Consider the following 23,176-nt stretch of genomic DNA (forward strand, 5'->3'; position numbering starts at 1 on the left):
AAACATTACTTTACCAAACAAATCGCATTCTCGCTAAATATTTTTTCAAAATGTCTATATATAAGTTTAAAATAAAACATTTAGTTCAAATATATTTAATTTATGTGATAAATCACAAAGGGAGATTACGGTGAATGGTGTTAAAACACGGCAAACATAAATGTGGTTTATCCACACAACTATCGCAAAATGTTACTACTTTTACAGTACAGTTTCTCGCCGATTTGGTACCTAAATTTTTAACGTTTTTTTTCGTAATAAATTTTACAGCGTCTTCTTATCGAATTAAAGTTGCCTTCCTTTTTTTTAATTTCGTAACGAATTCTTCTTGGTCCAGTGGGTAGAGAATCATTATTATTAGAAGACATCAAATTCATGGCTAATTTTTTTCGGAATTCGAGACTCGATATTTTTTGGTTTGTGAAACTGATATATAATCCACGCGTTTACTACAGTTGTGTTTAGGCAAAGTTCAAATATAATTTTTTTGTACTATTTTACTGATTTTCGTAGGGGAGTGCAGTATGAAGCCATTTGATCAGAGATATCCACATAAGACTTTCCTTCATTATAATCTACAATAATCTTTGGTTTTGTAACAATATTCCCTCTTTTCTGCATAACCACAGTTTCATCAGAATGTTTCGTTGATAACAGAAGGACATCACGCTTATCCTTCCATTTCAATATTGTCAATCCATCATTGCATTCCTTCGCAATATATTCATGTCGCTGTAATTTTTTTATAAGTAAATCTTTTGGAATTCCGCGGCGGTTTGATCGCATTGTTCCAACAAGATGAGTATTTTTAGCGACATGCTTCTTGGCTAATTCGATACTTGCATACCAATTATCAGTATATATCGTACGACCTTTGCCAAATATATTTTTACATAACGACAGAACTATATTGGTAGGCGTCGTTTTCTCCGTATCCGTTTTTTTTTTTTTCACAATAAATTTGAAAGGTGATTATATATCCTGGTGCTGAACATAATTTGAATATTTTGATTCCGTACTTATGTCTTTTTTGTTTCATATATTGTTTGAAGATAAAATGCGATCTCGAAAAGGAATCTGAGATTTGTCCACATAAATAATTTCCCCTGGTTCAAAATACTTTTCAAAATTTTCATTTAACATATCAATTACTGTTCTAATTTTATACAAGCGGTCGTTTACATTTATTTTTTCATTATCATTGAAATGCAGCATTCGCTATAATAGTTCAAAATGATTCCTTGACACTATTGAGGAAGGAATAGTTTGCGAATATGCCGGATCTTTGGACCAATACAAATTAATTTTTGGAAGCTTTACGATACCTATCCACATTATAAGCCCAAATAAACTTTTTATCTCGCGTTTGTCCGTCGGTTTCCACTCATTTAATCGCGATGATGTTTTTTTTAACATGTTGAACGCCCAGCGTAAATCGGTGGAGTTTCTCCCGGGGCCCAAATTCGGGAGTGTAAACAGCGCGAGGAGGAAGAGTGATACAATGCAATGCGTCGTTTAAATGTAACCATAGTTTATTTTGTAATGTATAAAAGCATTTTTTTGGAAGATAGCTTTTTGGTAGGTATTTTTTTTAAAGAGTATTAGAAGATAATTTTGTGGAAGGTACTTACAAAGTATAAAGGGCCTCGAAGTGGGGAATGCGATCAGCGTTTCGAAAAAAATTTATAACTTAACAACTAATAATATATTATAATATTTTAAAAACAAATTTAAATATAAGTATATTTTTAGGGTTTAATTTTGTTTATTTTATAGTTTAATAATTAATAAAGTATTATAATATTTTAAAAACAAATTTAAATATATGTATATTTTTAATGTTTCTTTTTGTTCATTATATTATATTATAGTTATATTATTATATTATATTATTATATGATATATTATAGTATATTTTATAGTTATTTTATAGTTATAGTTACCTTCTGTTGTTTATACTCATCATAATTGTGTTACAAATAAAATTATTATAAATTACTTCAAAAATCCTGTTTTAATTGGACGAAGAATAGTGTCACCCGTTTACTGGAGACGCGGGGCCCCTGTGGAAACATAGCCGTCACCCATATCTGGGTGACGTGGCGTTCAACGTGTTAATAATAATTGTTGCGCATACCGATTGGTTTCTAAAACTACATGTTCGAAGAATTCATCATTTACAAGCAATAAATAAATATGTTCAGGTTTTTCATAAATTTGATAAAATATTTTGAAACCCGGTGTACCAATACAAGGTGTAACGTGTGCTTGGTTTCCGATGGGATCAGACTAGTCTATATGCGAAGTACTTATATTGTTTAGAGAAGATTCATCATCTTCATCTTCACTACTAGATAAAATTCTATTGCGGCGAGTAGAAAAACGGTGAGGAGGTATGATTTCCTCTGAACTGTCTGAAAAATCTTCGGAAAGGTTTATTTGTGCAATCCCACGGCGTTTCGTTAGAATTTCTGCGAGTGGTACATCAGAATCATCACTTGAGAAACTGTCACTGTGTAATATCATGTCCAATTGTAAGGAGTAAATATTATAAAATTTGGAGAAGGTCTAAGGAAAAGGAGGGAAAAATTGATAGATATTTTTCAATGTAAAATATCCTAATCTAAAACACTGAAATAGTATATACATACCGTATTTCCTTCGTTTGATTGCACTTTAGAATCACACTGAACTAAATATAAATATAAATAAATCTAAATAATAAGTCCAAAGAAACTTTTTATTTCGCGTTAAATATAACTAAATATAAGTAAATCGCAGTTTAAACCAAGTAGTAATTGTCGCATCAACGGCACGTGAATAAATGACTGATCGGAATGCGATGCATGCTGCTAAAAAAAAATTACAGTTAAAAAAATGATTACCTGAAATAAATAACAAAATAAATAACAGAAAGATGCAGCAGCAATAGTATTCAGCCAATAACTGACTGCATAAAAAATTTTTTAAATATTCTTCATTTTACATTGACAATACCTGATGGCTTGACCGGAAAGTTCAGCGTGGGACGCATACGCCCCACGCGGCACGGAACGTGTTAAAATACATAGAGTAAATATTGATACTGATCAAATTTTAAATAATACCATTGTTACTATAATGGTTTGAAGACCCCCACCACGAAAAATGCATTAAACATGATTATACAATATTACATTATCTGCTATAAATAATGTTTCAACATAATATGCATCGCATAGTAAAAACTTCAAGTTGGCGCTACGGGCAAACCACATAAAATGCGCGCGGTAGTCAACGTGTTAACACAAAGATTTATGTGATTTTATTATTTTGTGTAATCGTATTCTTCATTATGTTATTTACGCCTATTATTTTATATTTTTGGAGTTGACTGTTCGAGAATAGTCGAAGACCACTGCAAAGGGAAGTCTTGTCGAGCTTTCCCAGGTACCAGGGATTCCTTATTAGGCTTCGCTCGAAAATATCCAACGTCTCTGGACCAACGCGATGAAAACTCGTTAGACGAAAAACGTCGCGTTGATGTATTTCCTCCGTTTCCACCACTACTCGTTTTCTCCCTATTTTTTGGGTATAAAAAGGGTTGTGAAGAAGACGCGCCGGACCTAGTTAATTCTCGAACGCTGTCTAACGAGGAACCTCTGTCCGAGTACAGTTAGTCATCGCGTTGAATTAAAGAAGTCATTTTGAGGAAGATCGGGTTAGAGTCCCTTTCGAGCATAATCACCATACAGTACGTATAGTCTACTGTTAGGCATCTTCTGAAATACTTTCGGATCCTCGTTTTGCTCGTTTTCCGTCAAAACTAGGCAGGACTAGATTCGCGCATTGTCGGAATCGAAACTATTTAAATTCAAGTAAAAGTCGAATCAAGTTCAACTTTTGTAGTATCACCTTAACCGACAAATACACTATATAAGATTTGTAACTCCAGTTTTGGGAAGAATACATTTTTACTCATTTATTTTAAACTAAAATTTGTCTTTAGTTAATTGTAATAAAAGTGTCAACGACTCACCAGTCAGCATATCTTACCCGCTCGAAGTATACCGTCATATCTCTGTTACTAGTTCAAAAACTAACATTTCCCGTGACACCCGGCTTTAGCCATACGTCGGCTCATCCTCACGTCTACTTTCCTTTGGCGCTCAAGTTGACTAACAAACCTGAGTTAGCCTAGTAACACAACTATAACATAATACAGAGTTGTCGGGGCTTGGACCTAGTATGCGAGACGAAATCCTGGAAACCACTCTCCGCTGACCCTGAAAAGCTGCGACAGGAGCTACTACCCAATCCTAGATCCCCCGGTAACGAATGTCATCGTGGCAGACCTGAGTGGTAGAGGTGCTGTGAAAGTGGCCCTCGGCGATTTCGACCTGTATGCGCGACGGGAGTAGTCCCGTCTCATAGGTAGATCAGTGCAGATGTTTATCAGAGACCAAAATCAAGTCACAGGGCTACGGCCCTGTGCCGGGCGCAGTGCAGACAACACGATCTGTGCCCGTAGAACTATTGGTGGAGCTACCCAATCCCAGTCTCTGGACAACGGATGCCGCCGATAGGATCCATGATGTGTTGTAGAGGTTAACGAAAGTTGCCTCGATGGAGACCCATCAAACATGACAGGATTAGTCCTGTTAACATGGGCACACGCTCGTTTTTACGCATGCTGGAGTAGGGGGTGAGTGCACGGCCGTCGTATTTTGAGGTGTCGGGCTGGGGGATCCCTACCTAAGTCTAGTATCCGAGACGAGTCCGTGATCGCAGACAACACGACTTTCACCCTTAAAACTACCGGCGGAGCTATCCAATCTCAGGCCCCTGAGCAACGGATGCCACCGGTAGTAATAATGCGTTGTAGGGGTAACCGAAAGGTCCCCGACGGAGACCCATCAAACGTTTCAAGGGTAACCTTGATAACATGGGTGCTACGAGAGGTGCAGTGGCCCCACCGGTTTGTCACCAACCGGTGCTGACACCAATAGGAGTTGGACTTGGAGTGGCAGTAACTTCGAGGGATTAGAAGGTGGTAGGAAGTTTATTTTGCGTATGCCCAGTGGGGCGAGGTAGCAGACGTGCAGCCTGATTGGACCGGGCCATGTTAACGATAAAAGCATAACCTAATACAGCCCGCAGCAACGCGGCTGTGACCTCTCCGGCTCGTGACACAACGATCTAGCGTCGCTTTACATTGTAAAGTGTAGTTATCAATAGCAAATGAAAGCAGTTGTACTCGTATTTCGTAATGTTTTGCGAATTGTTCCGATTGAATCATTATGACCATTATCATTATGACTGTTTTGAACAAGAGGGGAACAGAACGGGTTGAGTATTTCGCACATGGGGGGCAAAATCACGTTTAAGGTAATGTTTTACGATTTCAGTATATTCATAATATTATTTCATGCGATACTTTTAATTTTCTCAACTCTAGTTTTGCTGTTTTATGTAAGTGGTTTATCGTTAAAATGAATGAAGTTACCCGCGTTATTATTGTAAATAGATACACTGTCAGTTGTTATAAATCTTAAAAGGAAGATATGTTCAATTTCAAGTATTTTTATTCATCGGGTTTACGACACTTCTGATAGAATAGTAATTTTGTTGTATTCTTTCACATCCGTTGTGTAGTGATTCTTTATGGTTTTCTGTGACTATGGAGATGAATAATTTCAGTGATTTAGTAGTTTTATATGTTTCTGAAGATCCTCTAATACTGCTGGTTCTTGTCTATTCAAAAATTCAATATTCAACATAAGAGGGATGTAACAACCTATAGTTTACTTCTGTAAGAATAGCCCACATAGGGTTGCACTGCTTGTTGTAAGAAGCGACTAAAAGGGGATGATGGTGGAGTAGGTTATCAATAGGACTTGTGACGGATCGGAGGGAGGGACGAAAGGAAAAGTCCCTAAGGTGGAGGGCGGCCAGGGAAAGCGGTCCTCCGCGTCCCAATACGCACACCCACGGACGATTTCTTTAAAGGAGCGCCAGTGCAATGCACGCGTCCGGGGGAATCGCCCATACGGCAGCTCTTCCCAGAGCGGTACTCAAGGGGGGACAGAAAATAAGTAGAGAATCCGCGAGTATCTAAGATAAATTTAGCTTTATTGTGGGCCGAAGCTAGCCCTTCGAGAAGAACGAGAACGAGAGCCCTTCGTAGTACAAAATTGGGTCAGGAACCGGGTCACGATCGTCAAAAGCGGAAAAGGGTATCGCGACACGGGGGCTCACGGGATACGTGCGTGATACAAATAAAAATCGGAAATTAGAAGAAAACGCGGTACGCTGTGGGAGCACACGCCCTCTTGGGGGTTGTGGACAGCACAGGGGACGCTGGGCCTAAATGTAAAATACAAAGAAAAAGATAACCCGAACTGGGGTCAGCGGCCCAGAATCGCGGAAAATGGGTGACACAAATAAATACGCGAGATATTCGGCGAAGACGGTCTCTAGGGTCCTCGACGCCGGGGTTTGGTGATCCTATCGCCAGGAACCACCCAAATGCACACACGCTCTCGCACCCGCAAACGATAAAAAAAAATGCACTAGGAGGCAAGGTCCTACCTTGGCTAATCGGGTTGTCGTTCCCACTTTGTGGACGTTGGCGTCGCCACACTCCCACACCGTAGCACACACAAAAAAAAACGCAAGGGAAAAGAGAAAACACAATGGGAAACTTGGGAACGTTACGAAATCCGGGTTCGTTTACTCGCTCGTGATACTCCCGTCGCGGCTCGCTTGCTTCTCTATTACTATATTCGAAACTCACCGATGAATATTGGTAAGAAACGTCGAAATCAATAAACAATCCTTTTTCGAAACATGAATTACATGTATTCCGAGCGAGCCATACACATAAATTACTTAAATGAACTAATCCGATTTGTTTCTCGCTATATACTATAGAACATAAAGCAAAAATAAACAATTTAGTATTTCTACACCTGTTATGCTGCGTAAAGTATATTAAATTCAAAATGAATTGCGCTTGTCCCGGGGTCCGGTACCTGAACTCTTGAGGCACAAACCTATCAAACGTTCTTCTTTCTTCAACGCTTACGTTTCTATTCAATATACGATTTATTTCATCGCCAAAGTGATGCAACGCTGCTTGATTAGCAACGAATTCTCTAGGAAATGAACGTTCCAACATTTTATTTGATTCCTCTTCACATCTTCCCCAAATCTTCCTCATGTGCCTTCCTACTAGAAAATATCTCAAAAGAAGGGCATCAGAAGAAGGAGACAGACTATTAGGTATCACGATTCTACATACTGATCCGGTGCGATTAAAGTTTAAAAACAATTTTTCAAAATTATGTCCCGCATACAACAAGTACGATTCATGACTAGATTCAGGATCAAGACGTATTCGTCTTTCAATCACGCCCATCCGATCGGTGGATGCGAACGTAGGGCGCAGAAAGAACATTCTGTCTTCCCCATTTTCGGAATAATCATGGAACGAAATACGAGGGTAGCGTCGCGGTGAAACCCTCGATATTATCTCTTCTTTCCGCAAAAGCTGTACAGACTCTAAAGTCATATTTCCCGAAGAATTATCAAGCGCATTAAACTGAAACGCTCGAGGAATGCATGAATCACTCTCCGAACGCGTTGGGCGAATAACGTTCTCCCGCTGAATAACGTATCCCTGAGCTGGAAACCACATTTTCCAATCGTTCTGCCCAACGGCGCGTTGAAGACGTCTCACCAAACGTATCAACTTTGATTATTTTTACCGCACGCAAAGGGGTTGAGGGGGAAGGACGCGCAAGTATACAAAAAAAAAGAATAGAAACTCTCACCCCTTCCATACACACCTTCCATAAAAATATGCCTCGTTACAGACTATAATGGTGCATGCATGAAACAATTAGTTTTAAAGTTATATCATGCTCCTACAATAGCATTTCTCTAAAATAGTTAAAAAGTGTTACAAAACACGCTATTCTCTGGCACTAACTACAAAGAAAAGAACTAAGCACACGTGAGCTTTATACTTTTATAGTCCTCAGTTCCTGACCGTCGCTTTCTTCACATCTCTACAGTATTCATAATTTTCAACAACTGTCGGTCCCTGCTTAAACGTCAGGTCTAATGAAAAAGCAACTAAGCACTGATTTTTATGACATAAGATGAAATTACGAAATTGTAGATAAGGACGAATAGAAGCCCATTACTCCCAGATATCTCCCTTTTTGAACCCTTTTTGAAAAATGAGGTATATATTGTTTTCTGACATTTTGCGGCAAGAGGGACAGTACTAATAAATTTCATAGACGTTCGCCGTAAACGTATTGTTAGACAAATCTGTATTTATTATTTCCACTGCATCGTAAATGAATTGCGGCTCTCAAATTGACTTGCTGTTCTATTATCAATTATTTCGGGAACAAGACACTCTTCATAGAATTGTTTGAGCGATGGTAAATTTTGATTTCCCAAATGTATCGTCACGCTCAACAATTGTGTGCTTTGTTCCGAAGGTCATCCATGTAGCAAAGGTATAATATTGTCTTTGCGTTATATGCAGTTGCCCTTGAATTTGATAGTAATACCCGTGCTTTTTTCATTCATGCGGATGTTATCGTTCTTTTTAAAAATTCGATAAATTTGTGCGATTTTATTTATTACTGCATCGCTAGGAGACATTTGTCGCACCGCATAAGGGTATTTTAGCGTCAATGCATTTTGGAGAATCGTTGGAGTCAATTAGCCGTCGCTATTTTGTCTTCAAACTATTTATGAATGGGAACGATGTTCATTATGGATCTGGTCACGGAGTGGGGAAGGCGAGGATGCTGAAAGAGCGAATGAAGTTCGCGGTATAATTGCTATGAATTGAGCGTAAAAGAAATGAATGATGCCGTGTCGTTGACGTTTACGTCCAATTCGGTGATTAACCCCTTAACCTACAACTACGGGCATAGCCCGTAGTGCGATGATCGGGTTATACGTAAATATTATGGGCATATTCCATAGTACGATGATCGTGACATACTTCACTTTTACTTTTAAATAAATCTCTTCATAGGAAGAGGGCGTCTGGGAGCTAATTCCCAATTTGCCCGTGATCGAGACATGTAAACCTTCTCGAATGTAAATCGTAGGGGTTAATAAATGGAGACATTTCTTGATTTTAAATGTTTTATTTTAATATATAATAATTATAATTGGAAATATATAATTAGAACTAAATATAACTATCTATTTTGGTTTATTACAAAAAAATTCTTGTTAATTCCTCCGCGGCCGCCTCGCCGCCATCCGGAGTGGCCTCCTCCTCCTCCACGGCCACCTCGCCGCCACTCGGAGTGGCCTGCTCCGCAGCCGCCTCGCCGCCAACCGGAGTAGCGTCCTCCTCCGCGGCCGCGACTACGCCGCTCGCTTTGCAGGAGTCGCTTTATCATTTTTCTAATCTGAAACAGAAAAATGGAAATTTCAAATATTTTTGTTATACATTTTGTGTCAACAACTCCGTTTCTTTGCGAATTCGTTCTGCAAGCAACATGGACGCCATGCACACACACTTCACAATTCAATGTGCTAGTTACAATAATTTATTGCCAATACATAATTTATCTGAACACATTACTTACTTTATTACCGGAAAGTGGAAGCCTTTCCTCCCTTCTTCCTTCCTCTTTCTTCTCTCCTTTTTCTTTGATGCCGATGATGTGTTCTTGACGTTTACGTGCAAGGAGTCGTAAATGATTCGGTCATTGATAAATCGAGACAGTTCGAGACATCCGACGCCTTCATGTAAGAGGACCAAAACTGGCCACTTGGTGCTTACGCCAGAACCTCATTGTTGTATAAAAATAATATTTAACAGGCATTTAATATCGTCGATGGTATCGTCTCCAACAATGCCAGCGCGTCAAAATGTTCTGAATCAATGAATAATCCGCACTCATTGATTTTCATTCCCAATACCTCCTCCAATTCTTGTCGTGCTAAAATCTCTTTTTCTTTACCTCGCTTAATCGCAAAACTTGTTAGTAGAGGAGAATAAAGAACATTTTTTATGAGATTTTTACACGACTTCTTTTCGCTTTTTCGTTTTTTCGCTTCTGCAACAAACTTTTTCCAAGTTTGTGGCAGTCAACAGCACTCGACGTGTATAATGCCACTGCGGGTTTGCATGCTGACCCCGCGTTACATATTCTAACACGCCTCTATTACGCTGCTGAATTGAATAGCGTTTCATACAAATTGGATTTCGACTGTTTGTAGATGTTATCATTAATATCCGGCCCATAATCTTTATCGGCTTTAAACGCTTTGGCCGCATATTTTGATCTACGAATAGGTATACCGAATTCCAACGCTGCCTTAACACGTTGCGCATATTGTGCGCGCTGTCTCATTTCTCTTTTTTCGAGGTCTATTGTTCGAATTGGTGGCACTTTACCAATCGTGCAGCAAGCAGTACTCAGCGCTTTCGAAGTGTTAAAATGGAGTACTGATGCTTTTACACGTGCTTGGTAAGAACCGCTTTTCGCAAAATTAATACGTTTGCCACCGATCATTTTAGCAATAACAGCATTGCAACTTTCTACAGAATTGCTGGTATAATTATATAATACGCTTTCTGTGTTATCAACAATGCGTTTCATCGCATATTCTATTTTTGCATAGAATCCTGCCATTTGGAATTTGGGAACAAGATTTTCCTCGCCTTCTTTTAATTTTTCATTGGAAAATTGAAGGGAGGAACAATCTTTGTTTTCCAAAAATATGGCTAGGAATATTACTTAAATCTTTAATCAAACCAGCAATTTTATTTTCCCAAGTTGCATCGCTGTTACGGCGAAACGTTGAAGCTTTTGTAATATTCATACGAAACGCTTTACTACTTTGCGCAACAAGTTTTCTTAATTTTAAGAGACTTCGACCACCACTCTTACTAATTTCCTCTATTTTTTCACAAAGGTTGCGGAGAAGATGATTGATGCATTCAATCTTCTCCACAACAACATTTTGGTACGGTGGGAAATCTCTTAATTTTTTAAGAACATTACTGTCGCCATCGTAAATATATTTGTGATATATTAATCCGTACATTTCTAAGCTGCAACGAAAGCCTTCGAGGATGATGTCACTTTCCATACTGGTGGAACTCCGATTAGTTCCCCAGTTTTTGTAACATTTGTGCTCGTGGACTGGCACATTTAATTGACTAGCGCGTGCGCAAATACAACAATATTTGTTTCGCACGCTGACAAATAAAACTTTTCGCGTATAATAACCCATGATAATAGCCGCCCCGGATGGAGAATCGTAACCGCCACTGCGGTACGATCTTTTCATCCAGGAACCGTCTGTTATCACAGGTATATATGGAATACCGTCAGTGACATCACCCCTTGCAATTCCCAATTGTCTTTCCACTTTAGCAGCCTCATGCATTTCTTTCTCTGCAGCGGCGGTTAAAGCTTTGGACATTTCATCGTGGCATTTGGCAAACGTATATTTGTTCATGCATTTTACATCTATTGCGGCTAATGATTCTTCTAATTGCGTATATCCAGTCTCCGTCAATATGGTACCTATTACGGCACCTCGATTGACATCCAATATTTCGTCAGATGTCGGTTCACTACAAATGCCACCTTTGAAGTGACACATTCGACATTCAACGAAATATCTTGTTTTGAGACCGGAACGCGTCGTTTTTGTTATGACGAGATCAGTGAACTGGAATGAATTCTGCCAATGGGCTGACAATCTTTGTAATTCCGAAAAAACATGCCCAAAATTTACGATGCTTCGTCCACTAATCTCGGCAGAACACAAACGACCTACATCAATGTTGCTATCTACATGCAAAACAACATTTTCGACTTCTTCGTCAATGTCGTTTTGCATTTTGCATGCGTCTACATATGCTTCACTACATGCATCAGGTGCTGATTGCAATGTCAATATATCGTTATTTGTAACGTCTGTTTCGTCCGGACAAATGTCTTTTGGTGAATTTTCAATTTCGTTGATTTCTCTACATTATTCGTATTATTAATACATTTGTCGTCGGAGAACTCGTACGGCACGTTGCAATCATTATTTGGTGCACTTGATACAATTTCTATGTCATTAGATTGTGATGTACTTGCTTTGGATTCAGATATGTAATGTCCGCTCGATGCAGAGACCTAATTCTTTTTCGTAGCGATGCGCTTCGACTGATCCGTGCACTCTTCTTATTTTAATATTTTGCGCTGTCCATTTTCACTGTGCACTGATTTTTGTTTATATATAAAAATGTTTAAAAATATTTGAAAGAAAGTAAAAAAAAAATACAAAAATAAATAAAATAAACGTAATGTGCTCAATCACAAAACGTTTAGAAGTAAAAAATTTGTTCAAGGCTGCGCTCGAGATGCTTTCGATAACTTCGCCTCTAACAAACTGACGTTGCCACGGAAAGAAACAGCTGATGATCGAAAGCAATGAGCGAAAACAAACAGTACACTACCGATGAAATAATAAGTAATAAATGAACTTAGGAGATATGGACGCGTGGCAGGGAAACGAATAGACTATTTTCCTCCTTGAACCTTTCTGAATTTTTTCTATACAGGTGGTCTCCTGCCGTCCGCTTAGACTTGCAGTGATGAACTAACTGCATTCGAGAAAAACTCGTTCCACGTACTCCGACACATTCTAACTCGGAATTATTCTCTCTTCTTCCTAACTGAATTGCTTTCACTCTAAACTAATCATTCAACGATACACGTTTATTCCTCAGGCATTCCACGAACTCGATAACCTAACGTAACATTCGAACCGATCATTCAAATATCCTCTCGCAAATTCTGCGCAACATTCACTCGCATTCGTTCCGGCAAGCAACTTATTATCTCATTTTATTCACACGGGAATTCTTAAGGCTTGACTGAATACGTAGAAATCTTGCAGGGATATGTGGTGGCCGCTTATGGACGCCACAAACTAAATAGAATAAATGAGTTTCGCGGTGTATAGAGACGTGCTCAACTCGCGCTCGCAGGCTTCTCCCTCCGTATCCACGGCTCAGGTCCTCGGTGCGCGGAGTTCCCCCTCCCCGAGGATTTCGGCGCCAGGGATAGGCCAAGTCCTGTGTTTCGGCCGGGTCCTGGGGCCCCTTCGGGTGGCAGCTGGGGTGGCTCGTCCCCAGGCCTGGCGTCCCTCGGTGTTGGCTGCCGGCCGCCCCCGCGGAGGTGGACGGGCGACTCGGCGACCGGTCAGCAGGTGGCTTCCATCGATGCGCTCCATCCCGCGCCACCGTCTCTCGGGTTGGGGTTTTCCCCGCGCCCGGGACGCGGATACACCTCTTCTTTTGGCGTTTCTTCTGGCGAGTGCTGGGGGAAAAAAGGGACGCGCGAACAGTAAAAAAAAAAGAATATAAAAAAAAACCGCACCCACACTTCCACACGCCCCACCGCGAGGGGTTGGCAGAGAGGCGGGGTGAGGCCGGCGGGCCTCTAGTGGCCACATAGAAATATGCTTCTCCCCTCTTTCGCGCCCGCCTCCTAGGGACCGTGATCGAAACCGGCGAGCTGCCCAATACACGGAAAAATTGAAGCAAATGTGCCCTGCAACAGACTCCAACAAAGAAAAAGATTAAAATAATTGCAAACTCAAAAAGAAAAGAAAAAAGAAAGAAAGTGGGAAGAAAGGGTGTAGTGTGTGGTGGGAGGTCCGGGCAGGACCTTTGCCTCTCTCCATTCATACGACATATGTGTAGTTAACAAAGCCAAAGACAATTCTTTCAATTTAATCAATCCATTCCTATCAAACGCTTCCATCATTTCATCATAACCGTCTTGCGTAGCTTTCGCCTCTGTAAATTTTCGCATTTTATGTATGCTAAACTCTTTGTAACAATATTCGCTAGTGGCCGCAGCAGTAACTGGGTCACCCCGATCATGACTTATGTACACCACCTTATCACCCATCGTGCCAATTCTTCGTACCACGAATGTAATGTGTTTTCTAATATCTTGAATAGTCACTTTTGGATCTATGGCAAGTTTAAGAGCCAATTTATCACATATATCATCAAAACTAAAAGTCCTCGCTCCTATTTTTAACGATCTCACCGTTTGAGAGCACCGAAGTTCACATATATTTAGCAAACATTCTATTCTATTAGAAAGGTTATAACACAACTGCACCTCACTTAACTGAGACAAGTTCTTCTGCTTCACAATAAAAGGCGGCCTATGCGCATGCTTTTCTATGTGAGAAACTATACCATGTATATAATTCAATTCTACCACCGGCCTCAACATCATAGAAAAAAAATTTATACCACTTATGTAAAGGCATTATTCCATAACTTAATGTCTCACGAGCCGCCCTCCCAAGAAGAAACTTATGGTAAGGGGCGGCAGGATCAACCAATACAGTAGAGAGAAACACATCAGCGGGGTTGAAACACACGTTTTTCCCCCGAAGCTTTTATAGCGTTACATAGTCTATAATCTGCTTTCAATTTATGATGTCTGCCTATAGTCATCCAAAGATTATCGACAGAAGATCGACGTCTAGCCACAATCAACGGTACGCCTGAATCGACTATTACCTTCTCTTCTTCAAAGAGGGGTCGCTCCGCCTTCGGGAAGAACCTCTCGAGCTCTTCAAAGGAAGAGACGGCCGCATCACCGTCTATCTCCCCCCCGAGCCCGAGTTCGCGAAGAACGGTCCAGAAATCCAGGCTTCGCGAGCTGATCCATATGAGTTTTTTTCCTGAGCGATTCTAGAAATTTACATATACTAATATTAACATCTGACCGAGAAGCTTCAATCATAAATCTCTCTAGCCTAATCCCTTCCCGCATCATGTGCGCCGGAACTTCCTCCGCATTATAATATTTTAAGTCGATATCCTGCAATCCTCGCACATTTCTCATTACGTTTTCACTAAATAATGATTCTGGTTTCGACAAAGTAACGTCCTCTTTATTAAAAAATAACTCTTCTATATTAGAAGTATTTAATAGTGATACCTTCGTCTTCAAATAATAGTAACTCTTCAACCAAATATCTGCCGCTCCCCTCAACATAGAAGACACTTCCCTAATGAATAAAGCAGGCCCGCTAACGATCAGCATGCAGGAAAGGTGCAAACCCATCCCGCCTCCACATCGCGGAAACGTCGCCACCATTGGCGAAAAATGAAAATCCCAAATCTGATCATATGGCAGCACGCTGTCAGAATGTCTAAGTGCCATCTCACGCACTCTAATCGCTCTATCATGTAATCCATTCTCTTCTTCAACCACACGCATATTCTCTGTAAAATGAAACGCGGTATTCCTACTAGAAAAACTGGTCACTTCTCTAAATAAGTATTTACATAACACCATAGCCAAAGTTTCGCTGTATCCTCTTGAAATTTTCGAGCACATCATTCTTTTAGTAGACTCTGCAAAAGCCAATTTGTCTTGAATTACTCGGGGATTCTCACTGGGTATAGTCATAATGTGATCCTTCGGCACGTACAATCCCAATTGCGCATGAGTTTGCACGAATTCGGAACTTAGCGGTAAAAAGGCCACTTTAGACACCGCCATTTTGTGTCCACAAGCGTCAACACTCTCAGCAATGACACGTAAAAATTCATCCACATCTGCAGAGTTAAAGTCCCAACTCTCTATTTTAAGAATTATAGTGAAATCATCTCCTATAGCCACGCGAGTTTTAAAATTAACACATCTGCCAAACTTCGTCTTCTTTACCGCTTCGATGAAGCGATTTTGAATAGCGAGATTGGCTACTGAATTCATCATTAAGGTCGTAAGCTCACCCGACCCTTCACTCGTTCACGTTATCAAATCTTCCCCATCTACCCTAAATCCCACCGAAAATGCATCATAATCTTCAACGCTTACCCTGTTTTCAGTTATATAATATGATCCCTGTTTGAACATAGTCGCCCCAGGGAGCAAACCTTTAACCACGCGTTCCTCTCCTACTTCAATTATTGAAAAATGATATTTTGTCACAAGTCTGTCTAATTGAGATTCGTCTATTAATACCAATAAAGGTCTTCTTCCCACATCCCACTTAGTGTTATGTATATGCCCTTCACCAAATGCGTAGTGAACCATATCGATGTAAGGAATTTTATCTGGTCCGTACACTTCGTGGTTCACCACCTTTGAGAAAGCCCTCAACATTGGCTTTCTAAAGTTCTCGTATACATTTCTACTGTCAAAGTTCGACAAATCGCCATCCAAGGCCATATATTCCCCAGATCCTGAGACTATAATTGTGGAAAGATTATCAACTATCCTAATCCCACTGGTGCTGGACGTACCAGTAGCAAAATGAGCAGCGTTATCCCCTTCATCAACGTAGGGAAGAGTGTCCCCTTTAGACGAAACATAATTAACTAAATGATATGTGACCGCTATCATAGCATGCAGCGTATGCAGCGGCACAACGTATATCAATCGTGTAGCTTTATAAGGTACCTCTCTGGTTCCAGTTATTCCAGGATTATGCCACGTTGGGCGCCGATTTTGTGACGGATCGGCGGGAGGGACGGAAGAAAGAGGTCCCTGAGGTGGAGGGCGGCCAGGGAAAGCGGTCCTCCACGTTCCGATACGCACACCCACCGGACGATTTCTTTAACCCATTCGAGACGACGATTTTTTTCGAATACGGTCCCCAGGAACGAAGCTCTTTTTCTCTTTATATTGTTCATTTTTAATAAAGAAAAAACTAGATTACTTAGAATGTTTTCATTGCGTGGAGCGTATTGAACACCATGTGTGTAATATAAGGTAATATAAGGTTTTACTCATTACTACTGTTGCACACCTGGTGTGGAACCGGTCTTATAGCCTAGAAAATCGATTGCACACACGGTGTGCAACGCACGCGTCCGTGGGAATCGCCCTTCCGGCTGCTCTTCCGGGAGCGGTACTCAAGGGGGGACAGAAAATAAGTAGAGAATCCGCGAGTATCTAAGATAAATTTAGCTTTATTTGTGGGCCGAAGCTAGCCCTTCGAGAAGAACGAGAACGAGCCCTTCGTAGTACAAAATTCGATAAGGAACCGGGTCACGATCGTCAAAAGCGGAAAGGGGTATCGCGACACGGGGGCTCACGGGATACGCGCGTGATACAAATAAAAATCGGAAATGAGAAGAAAACGCCAAACCACACTGCTGTGGGCCATAAAGCCATTGCGCATGGTGTTGCATGATCCCAGGAACCTGGGCGAAGTGCAACCGCCTTTGGTATGTTCGTGTGGTAGAGGAGAGTGGAGCGTATTAGGCACCATCTCGACTCGACCCCAAGGGTTTTCATGACTCGAAGACCCTTAAGCCCTTGCATTATGACTTTTTTGTCAGGTGTGTCAGTCAGAAGTGATTAATTACAGTTACAATATTAAATTAGACAAAAAAATTTGAAATGTTAGGTTAATATGTTATAATGCAACCGTTGACTGTGCATATTATAATTGGACTTGACCTCCAAATTGAAGCGTATTAAAAATTCGAGTAAAATTGATCACGGTCGATGTTCGAGTACGTCACGAGTCAGACTCGTGAAAATAGTGCAAAGGGTTAAAAATATGTTCACGCTAACATGTAAATGATTTCGTTACATCACGTTGAATTTCTACACCCTACCGTAGGAAAAAGAGAACAGTGAACGTTATTAATATTCTCATTTACTCCAGTCGTTATTTCACTAAATGCTAACATAAGGTCTCTTTGTTGACAATCACGTTCCAAACTACATTTTCGTAAAGGAAAATGTTGTCAAGAATTATCTCAGTCACGGTCCCTTTCCGGGAGTTACACCACTTGCAAGACACTACCTATATAGCCGATATTTGTCCAAGATACCTTCTGATAATTTTTTCATACCTCTTAACATAATTATTGGATTATCTGACCATTTTTAGATTTTAATTAATGTAAAACCTTCTGTTTTACAATTGCAAATTCTTTTAACTTTATCTGAAAGTAGAAATTTCATTTTTGTGGATAAACGTAGTTTTTTGTTGAAATCACCAGCTCTGAACCTAGACAACCATTGTAGCTACAATACCGTCACTATAAACAGCAGAAATCCCGTTTGCTGTTTGTATGGCATTTTTGCCTTCTGGGTAAAGGAATAGCATCAAATGTCTGTTACGCACTTTGTCTCTGTTAATCTTCAACAATGCATAAAAGTAACAAAAATTAATGGATGTTAACCGAACTTTTCTCTAATGATGTGAGGGGAGTCACCTTTGAGAACATGTACATATTATTCGGTTTTAATTATTTTGATATATTTAGACCTTCAATGACTCTTTTAGACTCTTGTACACGAACATTTCGGACAATTCAACAGTACTCTTAAGAAAAACGTGTTCTGGACTTTTCATCGAAAAAGTGTATCTTCGAAAAATTTGTTCATTTTATTTTTAGTGAAATAGGAATTAACCGGTAATTCTGCAGAATAGGTAGTTCTTGAAATTTTTATATTTTTGTTACAAATTTATTCGTAAAAATAGGTGACAGCAACAATCGGGAGAGGTTAGGTTGAGTTAGGATCGTATAGTGTCTGATCGAGAGAAGAAATTGAAAAATAGTGTGAAATCGAATTAATGAAATTGTGAACAAATTTAAAAATTTCCAGAAAGAGTTTTAAAGATTTGGTATTACATTCATAGTTGTGTATTCTGTTAGCAACAAAGTAACAATCAGTTGATCATACGTAGATTGAAGTAACGTGGAGTGGACGCAGCCACGTGTACTCATATGCTGAAGAAGTTGAAAGAAAACGTGGATAGAATGCTGGTCCAGAAAGAAGTAAAAAGGAAGGAGTGCTTCCTGCGTGGTGAAGACCCGAGGTTCGCAAAAAATACGGTTAAATTCTGGAGCGAAAAGAAAGGAGTTGAACCATTAGCGGAAACAGAAATCCACAGTCTGGCTATCAGTGACCTGACGAAAGGAAGTGACGCATAAGAAGAGGAGGAGGAAGACAATGAGAAGTAGCTTGATGAGATAATGAATAATTGGCAGAGATGTAACAGCGACAGAAAGCCGAAGCCACCGGAGATATTGTAGGAAAAGTCAATAAGAAAAGGAAGGCGGAATATTGGAGCATAAATGGCACGAGTGTTGTTAGTTAAATTAATAAAGATGCGGTGCGAGTGATAATGAAGGAGGAAACTGAGGAGCGAAGAAAAGAGGGTTTCGGTCTCTGTACCTGGACGTAAATAAAAAATGTCTACCACGGCAGTGAGACTGCGAGTAGAAATGATTACGTTAACGAGGACGACGAAATGATTGCGGCAGTAGAAACTATTATTGCCCACCTCTCTTCGTACTCAGATGCCATTGACACGACTATCCTGAACATTGGCAGTAGTTGTAAAACTGAAGTCTTCTGGACCATCCAAAAAGAAGAAGTCGGAAGAAAAACAGCTCTTCCCTGCAACGGGAAGAAAACTCTGCGAATGAACGAGAAAAAGACAGATGCTGAAAGGAAATTAAGAAAGAGGAAAAATATCAGACCACAGCCCTAGCCGTGAAGATAGAAGAAGGAATTATAACACTGTTAATGTACACAATACCCAAAGGAAAACTTCTGTACAAGAGTTATTGTGCATGAAGGAGACAGCGGAGCAGCAGGTCAGGACTATTCAGAATATCAGCGAAACAGAGGTTAAAGATATTGTTTTCCTCGTTGACAATTGACAGAATAAGACAGAAGAGGACCTTGGAGACGTTATAAACAATGAAGATGGTGCATGGACAGCAATTCGAGACAACTGTGAAGGACGTTATTTCATAAAGAACAGGACCCATACGGAGCACCATTCTAAACAGCTTATAAAAGTTGCCAGGGCACTGATACGGCGTCTGATCAGACGGGAAGAATAAGAACGAAATGGTGGCAAGTGCTACTTTTGCATGTCATGTAAAGAACGTAAAAGGAAGGGATCAGCAGAACTACAAAATATTGGACAGATATAGTTTATTAAAACAAATAAATAAACAAACTAATGTTGCAAATAAAAGTACATAAAATTGAAATCTGGATAAGTAAGGTTATACTTAATTTAATTAAATTAATTTAATTACATTAAACAATGTAATTGAAAAGACCAAAAGTATGTGGTGAGAAATCAACCAGTACAAAAGCATACGCATATTTACAGGTTATATATTTGTGTATATATCAGATGAACAGAATTCAGATTAACAAATCTGCTAAAGACCGACTTAAATTAACTCTCAAGGAAGTTTTTCATCAGCGTATTCATAGTGCCATTAAGTGGCACGGCTGTAACTTCCTGAGGAGATGAGAAAAGAAAAATGAAAAGCGGAATATGTCCCAAGGGCTAATTCAAATGCTCACTCAGTCCGTTAACAGTTAATCTTCCGCATTTTGAAACATATTCCAAAATTATAGTTAGTATATTCCATTTGTTCCATTTGTGCAGTGGAATTGACTCTTCTACGGAAGAAATCACATACCAAACTATACGGAAGATTTGGTACTTACCCCTGCTTAGTCAAATAACGAACCAAGCAACGTGGAATACGAGTGAGGAATTGGAATTGAAGCTTCGCAAAAAAGTAACACTCTGGCCGGAAAATAACATTTGTTTCTGTTCATCAATTATTTTACTCGAAATTGGCACAAATCAATTATACTGAAATGTTCGTTGCCACTAATACACAAATGTCATTTCAGCCCTGTTTTAATGGCAACATTAAACATAAATTTACTGATTCATATTATCTTGTTGTCTAGTCAAAATCCTGCTGTTGGAAGATCTTCATCATATATGGTTGCTTTATACTGTCACGTGAAAGACTTCATCTGCAAAATGATCGTATTCTTGACATGGAGATAACAAACTAAAGAAAGATATTTGAAGTCAGATCATCATCATTATGAATGTCATCATCAATCGCTAACTCATATTTGTTCACTCCTGCTCATCGTACTATTTGCCATGTTCTAATACTGTAAATTTTCTCATTTTTATATTTATGTGAAAGGTCCTTGTTTTTATTGTCGGAGGTTAACCTCAGCAAACATAACCTAACCTTCCACAATGGATTGTCGTTGTCAGCTTAGAACAAAGCTATTTCTTTAAAGAAAATCAGCTTAACCGAACCTAACCTAACATCTTTTCAATTGATTGTCGTTGTCGGATACAGAATAAATTTATCTGAAAAACTTACGAACAAATATAAAAATTAGGAGAAGTACCTATTCTGCATTATTATCAAGTAATGTTTATTTTAAACTGATTTATGTGAAATTTTACTGAATACTTGTGTGTTGATACGCAGTTGTATCCATTTTTAAATCATCTGTGCAGTTGCAAACGGAATATTACAGAATTTTTTTTAGATATATTATAGAACCGTATAATGTAAACCACATAGACGTACAATCAAATATACGACCTAGTTGGAACATAAACAAATTATTTGGTCACATACTATGTAACGAAAAATTTAAAGTACTGTTGTTTTCATTGTTCCCAGGTGTTTCATTTTTTTCTACATCTTAATCGGTTATGATGTTTCCATAAATGATTCTGTAATTATGAATCGTTTTGTTACTTTTATCGGTATCGTTATTACGAGAGTATTTCGATTGTAGATGTTGCGACTTATTTCTTTGTGAACTACGGCGTTGAGAAACCGATTTTTTCGTTTTACTGAAGAATTATATTTTATTAATTTTTACATTCTATTAACATGACATCACGTTATGTTGATCAACCACGTTGATTGATTTTGTAAAATCGAGTAAATAGAAATATGTAACGAATTAAAGCAAGCACCTTCTCTCGTTTTAACGGAATGGTTAGATATTTATATTTTTGTTTACACTTTTATTTTTCCTAGTGAATGATTATTCCTAGACGATTTAATTGCCTAAGTCTTTTAGTCAACCTTTAGTCAACTGTACAAAGATTTGCAAAATTTTTGTCGTGCCAACATAGACTGTATTGAAATTTTCATATTATAATTTGGCCTATTAATAAATGTTTTGTTTTTATAAATGGATAGAAAATGACGAGTTCTTACCCCCCGGAAATCTTTTTCTTCGTATGAAACAGAAAGAAAGCGAGAGCGTCAATTTCAAAAGTTTATGCTATTGAAACAAAAGAGAATTACAATTAACGCGACGATTAATTTACCTGCAATATTTAATGATAATTCTTTTTTAATTTGATGTTTTTAATTTTTGAAAAAAAAAAAACCTTGTATTCTGCTGCATGTTTACAAATAGCCTTAATTTTTTCAATAATTCTACGTACTTTCATTTTTTAATCATATATAAGCATTAAACAATCTGTTATGTTTATGTTACGAAATTTCGCATTATCAGAACGTTGAGGTTTTGTTCGGCTTGTCTGGTGCGAGTTTGGGCAACTTTTTAACCGATTTCTGGGAGAAGGTTACTAAATTCATACATCTCTTCTTTATATCTATTCAACATTTATTCAGCAACGAAAATCGCAAGTCGGAGTGAACGCTACTCATGTCTTGCAGGAGGTGTTCTTCCTGGTGGTTTTATTTACAGAACATTGGTAAATTTGTGTTTTGTTCACTGTTCTTATTGCAAGCAGCTTACTTTGTATATGTGAAATAATTGCTTTCAAACTTTCGAGACCATTACATCTTTTAAAGGATATTTCTATCATGATCTTCTGCGAAAAAGTTTCTAATTTTGTTTTTTTTTTTTATTTTTTTTATTATTGTTGTAGAAGGTTCTAGAGCAATTGTTAACAAGGAAAGGAAAAAGTTTCTATGAAAATAAATGTAAGCCATTTCAGGCCTAAAGATATCGACGGCAGTTTGCTTGCAACAATTTCTATGCGACAGAATGTAGTGATAATATAAACTAAAATTAGGGTCGATTTTAAGGGAGTGTATTAGTACAATTGTTTCATATTTCGTATTTAAGCGCAACTATTGCCTTTCAAGTATAACAGGACTATCACGTTTGAATTCATACTAATAAGTTCGAAACACGAAAGAAGCAAAAAATTTTATGATAAAAGCCATGGCCGACGATCCGTCTTATTGGATTTTGCAAAAACACCAATGGAACCTTAAACTGCAACTAAAATTTTCAAATTATCCACATGTTCATCTACAGAACTAATCAATGTGATGTTCGTAAATTCTCATGTTTTT

General features: G+C 38.8%; 1 protein-coding gene and 1 long non-coding RNA gene across 7 annotated transcripts in view; both read left to right on the forward strand.

Moving 5' to 3' along the window:
- Positions 1 to 23,176, forward strand: part of Grd (GABA-gated ion channel) — a 292,539-nt gene that overhangs the window by 51,431 nt on the left and 217,932 nt on the right. The window lies entirely within an intron of this gene.
- On the forward strand, positions 18,642 to 21,805 carry LOC143263985 (uncharacterized). Its single transcript, XR_013037297.1, has 3 exons — positions 18,642 to 20,050; positions 20,167 to 20,369; positions 20,452 to 21,805. It is a non-coding gene; the product is annotated as an uncharacterized LOC143263985 (long non-coding RNA).

The sequence above is a fragment of the Megachile rotundata genome, chromosome 2 (genome assembly GCF_050947335.1).
Source record: "Megachile rotundata isolate GNS110a chromosome 2, iyMegRotu1, whole genome shotgun sequence".
NCBI lineage: Eukaryota > Metazoa > Arthropoda > Insecta > Hymenoptera > Megachilidae > Megachile > Megachile rotundata.